Source organism: Entelurus aequoreus, linkage group LG02 (genome assembly GCF_033978785.1).
Source record: "Entelurus aequoreus isolate RoL-2023_Sb linkage group LG02, RoL_Eaeq_v1.1, whole genome shotgun sequence".
NCBI classification, from domain to species: Eukaryota; Metazoa; Chordata; class Actinopteri; order Syngnathiformes; family Syngnathidae; genus Entelurus; species Entelurus aequoreus.
The window spans coordinates 94,888,899-94,894,898 of record NC_084732.1 but is presented as its reverse complement, the minus strand read 5'-3'; the positions used below and the strand labels follow the sequence as shown (position 1 = coordinate 94,894,898).

At 36.8% G+C, this 6,000-nt stretch overlaps 1 protein-coding gene across 1 annotated transcript in view; it reads left to right on the top strand.

Moving 5' to 3' along the window:
* Positions 1-6,000, top strand: part of LOC133642591 (glypican-6-like) — a 196,259-nt gene that overhangs the window by 78,449 nt on the left and 111,810 nt on the right. The gene's annotated exons all lie outside the window — the stretch shown is intronic.

Genomic DNA, 6,000 nt, shown 5'->3' with positions numbered 1-6,000 from the left:
ACGTTCCTTTTCCATTGTTGTGATAGTACATTCAATGAACTTTGCTAAATCCGCTAGCATTAGCATTAGCTTTGTGTGTGGTCAGCTAATAATAGCGATTTAGCAAAGTATAGCTACTGTACGTTAGCTATTATTGACTATATATTATATTATAACTTAATGTTGTGATAGTACATTCCATGAACTTTGCTAAATCCGCTATCATTAGCATTAGCTTTGTGTGTGGTCAGTAAAGTATAAATCCGCTATCATTAGCATTAGCTTTATGTGTGGTCAGCTAATGATAGCGATTTAGCAAAGTATAGCTACTATACGTTAGCTATTATTGACCGTATGTTATATTATAACTTAATGTTGTGATAGTACATTCAATTTACTTTGCTAAATTCGCTATCATTAGCATTAGCTTTGTGTGTGGTCAGCTAATGATAGCGATTTAGCAAAATATACCTATCAAACGTTAGTTATCACTGAAAATATATCATAACTTAATGTTGTGATAGTACATTCAATTAAATTTGCTAAATCCGCCATCATTAGCATTAGCTTTATGTGTGGTCAGCTAATAATAACGATTTAGCAAAGTATGACTGCTATACATGAGCTATTATTGACCGTATATTATATCATAACTTGGCAATGTTGTGATAGTACAGTACATTCAATGAACTTTGCTAAATCCGCTATCATTAGCATTAGCTTTGTGTGTGGTCAGCTAATGGCAGCGATTTGGCAAAGTATAGCTACTATACGTTAGCTATTATTGACTGTATATTATATTATAACTTAATGTTGTGATAGTACATTCAATTTACTTTGCTAAATCCGCTATCATTAGCATTAGCTTTGTGTGTGGTCAGCTAATGATAGCGATTTAGCAAAATATACCTATCAAACGTTAGTTATCACTGAAAATATATCATAACTTAATGTTGTGATAGTACATTCAATGAAATTTGCTAAATCCGCCATCATTAGCATTAGCTTTATGCGTGGTCAGCTAATGATAAGGATTTAGCAAAGTATAACTGCTATACATGAGCTATTATTGACCGTATATTATATCATAACTTGGCAATGTTGTGATAGTACAGTATATTCAATGAACTTTGCTAAATCCGCTATCATTAGCATTAGCTTTGTGTGTGGTCAGCTAATGGCAGCGATTTGGCAAAGTATAGCTACTATACGTTAGCTATTATTGACTGTACATTATATTATAACTTAATGTTGTGATAGTACATTGCATGAACTTTGCTAAATCCGCTATCATTAGCATTAGCTTTGTGTGTGGTCAGCTAATGATAGCGATTTAGCAAAATATACCTATCAAACGTTAGTTATCACTGAAAATATATCATAACTTAATGTTGTGATAGTACATTCAATTAAATTTGCTAAATCCGCCATCATTAGCATTAGCTTTATGTGTGGTCAGCTAATGATAGCGATTTAGCAAAGTATAACTGCTATACATGAGCTATTATTGACCGTATATTATATCATAACTTGGCAATGTTGTGATAGTACAGTATATTCAATGAACTTTGCTAAATCCGCTATCATTAGCATTAGCTTTGTGTGTGGTCAGCTAATGGCAGCGATTTGGCAAAGTATAGCTACTATACGTTAGCTATTATTGACTGTACATTATATTATAACTTCATGTTGTGATAGTACATTCCATGAACTTTGCTAAATCCGCTATCATTGGCATTAGCTTTGTGTGTGGTCAGCTAATGGCAGCGATTTAGCAAAGTATAGCTATTATACGTTAGTTATCACTGAAAATGTATCGTAACATAATGTTGTGATAGTATATTCAATGAACTTTGCTAAATCCGCTATCATTAGCATTAGCTTTGTGTGTGGTCAGCTAATGGCAGCGATTTGGCAAAGTATAGCTACTATACGTTAGCTATTATTGACTGTATATTATATTATAACTTAATGTTGTGATAGTACATTCCATGAACTTTGCTAAATCCGCTATCATTAGCATTAGCTTTGTGTGTGGTCAGCTAATGATAGCGATTTAGCAAAATATGCCTATCAAACGTTAGTTATCACTGAAAATATATCATAACTTAATGTTGTGATAGTACATTCAATGAACTTTGCTAAATCCGATATCATTAGCATTAGCTTTGTGTGTGGTCAGCTAATGGCAGCGATTTGGCAAAGTATAGCTACTATACGTTAGCTATTATTGACTGTATATTATATTATAACTTAATCTTGTGATAGTACATTCCATGAACTTTGCTAAATCCGCTATCATTAGCATTAGCTTTGTGTGTGGTCAGCTAATGATAGCGATTTAGCAGAATATACCTATCAAACGTTAGTTATCACTGAAAATATTTTATAACTTAATGTTGTGATAGTACATTCAATGAACTTTGCTAAATCCGCCATCATTAGCATTAGCTTTATGTGTGGTAAGCTAATGATAGCGATTTAGCAAAGTATAACTGCTATACATGAGCTATTATTGACCGTATATTATATCATAACTTGGCAATGTTGTGATAGTACAGTATATTCAATGAACTTTGCTAAATCCGCTATCATTAGCATTAGCTTTGTGTGTGGTCAGCTAATGGCAGCGATTTGGCAAAGTATAGCTACTATACGTTAGCTATTATTGACTGTACATTATATTATAACTTAATGTTGTGATAGTACATTCCATGAACTTTGCTAAATCCGCTATCATTGGCATTAGCTTTGTGTGTGGTCAGCTAATGGCAGCGATTTAGCAAAGTATAGCTATTATACGTTAGTTATCACTGAAAATGTATCGTAACATAATGTTGTGATAGTACATTCAATGAACTTTGCTAAATCCGCCATCATTAGCATTAGCTTTATGTGTGGTCAGCTAATGGTAGCGATTTAGCAAAGTATAACTGCTATACATGAGCTATTATTGACCGTATATTATATCATAACTTGGCAATGTTGTGATAGTACAGTATATTCAATGAACTTTGCTAAATCCGCTATCATTAGCATTAGCTTTGTGTGTGGTCAGCTAATGGCAGCGATTTGGCAAAGTATAGCTACTATACGTTAGCTATTATTGACTGTACATTATATTATAACTTAATGTTGTGATAGTACATTCCATGAACTTTGCTAAATCCGCTATCATTGGCATTAGCTTTGTGTGTGGTCAGCTAATGGCAGCGATTTAGCAAAGTATAGCTATTATACGTTAGTTATCACTGAAAATGTATCATAACATAATGTTGTGATAATACATTCAATGAACTTTGCTAAATCCGCCATCATTAGCATTAGCTTTATGTGTGGTCAGCTAATGGTAGCGATTTAGCAAAGTATAGCTACTATACGTTAGCTATTATTGACTGTATATTATATCATAACTTGGCAATGTTGTGATAGTACATTCAATGAACTTTGCTAAATCCGCTAGCATTAGCATTAGCTTTGTGTGTGGTCAGCTAATGATAGCGATTTAAACAATTTAATTTCATTGACTTTTGATTGATTGATTGAAACTTTTATTCGTAGGTTGCACAGTACAGTACATATTCCGTACAATTGACCACTAAATGGTAACACCCGAATAAGTTTTCCAACTTGTTTAAGTCGGGGTCCACGTTAATCAATTCATGACAACCTGGTCTGGTGAAGATAAGGACCTTTTTAAAAAAAATAAAAATAAAATAAAATAAGATAAATAAATAAAAAACATTTTCTTGAATAAAAAAGAAAGTAAAACAATATAAAACAGTTACATAGAAACTAGTAATTAATGAAAATGAGTAAAATTAACTGTTAAAGGTTAGTACTATTGGTGGAGCAGCGGCACACACAATCATGTGGGCTTCACGGACTGTATCCCTTGCAGACTGTATTGATATATATTGTAGGAACCAGAATATTAATAACAGAAGGAAACAACCCTTGCTGCTATACACATTTTTAAAGTTTTGAAAACACATTTTTAAAGTTTTTTAAAGTTTTACAAGTATTCAAGTTTCTCTGAAGTCCAGTCAGAACGCTAGATCATATAACAAATACTTTTGGTATCAGATGTAAACAATAACAAAAATGACATAAGTCTAACGTTTTGACAAGGTCTTTGAAAGCCTTCTTTTCCACCAAGTACACCGGGACCATACCTTCAACGACGAGGCGTGCGGTGGCGTCTGTTATTTGTCGGTAAATGCGGGACGTTTTCTCGTAGGGTTTGTTTCGTACCGGAGCGTCTTGAATTGTTTTTTTTGGTTGATTGGGTTTAGCGCTGGTGGCATTGATTGGCGTGACTCTTGCCTTTTGGGTCTCAGTGTACTCCTTCTCGTGGTAGAATAGGTTGGTTGTGCTAACGTGGGGCGATGGGACACTTTTCTTGCGTACTTTGCATACGACCGTTTTCTGCCCCGAATCCGTCGCTTTGAAATCAAAAATAAACCCGGACTGACGAGCTACCCCCTGGTTTGGGTAAGAGTTCGTCCTGGGACTCCGTCTCCGCTGACTGTGGGGGGTTCCGTCCTGTCTCCATATTGACTTACAATGAGTGTAACCCAGGTGACGAAAAGAACGCTGGACGAAAAGAGGGCAGGTAAAGCGGCGTCATGTCGCAAAATCGAAAGAGAAATGCGAGCCGACATGTCAACGCATCCTTTTCTTTGTAAGAAAATGTTGTTTTCGCTCCCGTTTTTAAAGTTTTTTAAAGTTTTACAAGTATTCAAGTTTCTCTGAAGTCCAGTCAGAACGCTAGATCATATAACAAATACTTTTGGTATCAGATGTAAACAATAACAAAAATGACATAAGTCTAACGTTTTGACAAGGTCTTTGAAAGCCTTCTTTTCCACCAAGTACACCGGGACCATACCTTTAACGACGAGGCGTGCGGTGGCGTCTGTTATTTGTCGGTAAATGCGGGACGTTTTCTCGTAGGGTTTGTTCCGTACCGGAGCGTCTTGAATTTTTTTTTTTGGTTGATTGGGTTTAGCGCTGGTGGCATTGATTGGCGTGACTCTTGCCTTTTGGGTCTCAGTGTACTCCTTCTCGTGGTAGAGTAGGTTGGTTGTGCTAACGTGGGGCGATGGGACACTTTTCTTGCGTACTTTGCATACGATCGTTTTCTGCCCCGAATCCGTCGCTTTGAAATCAAAAATAAAGCCGGACTGACGAGCTGGTTTGGGTAAGAGTTCGTCCTGGGACTCCGTCTCCGCTGACTGTGGGGGGTTCCGTCCTGTCTCCATATTGACTTACAATGAGTGTAGCCCAGGTAACCCGCAACGGCGGGAGACGCTGGACGAAAAGAGGGCAGGTAAAGCGGCGTCATGTCGCAAAATCGAAAGAGAAATGTCAACGCATCCTTTTCTTTGTAAGAAAATGTTGTTTTCGCTCCCGTTTGACACCAAATTCACTTACTGAATGTGCAATTATTGTTGTTGTTACTATGAATCATCTGACGGCACGAGCCCTATGGACGTCGCTTGAAACGATACAAATAGAAATGGCACGATAATAATAATAATACATTGTATTCGTAAGGCGCCTTTCTGGGCACTCAAAGACACCGTACAAAATCAAAACAATCAAATCTAATTGGATAAACAACAACAACAACAACAAAGATAGAGAAGATAAGATGATTAAGATAAGATGAATAAGCAGTCAGGAATAGGTGTGTTTTGAGTCTTGATTTGAAGAGGGATATTGAGTCTGAATTACGAAAGTCTGGTGGTAAAGAGTTCCAAAGATGTGGGGCAGAGTGGCTGAGAGCTTGGGCACCCATGGTGGACACTCTAAATAAGGGGACAGTGAGATGGATGGATGAAGAGGATCTTAGGGCGTGGCGACATGGATCAGGTCAGAGAGGTTATGGATGGCTTTGAAAGTGAGGAGAATTATTTTAAAGTGACTACGATATTTGATGGGTAGCCAGTGGAGTTGCTGCAGAACAGGGGTGATGTGCGGGATTGAAGGGGTTCTGGTGATTATCCGGGCTGCAGA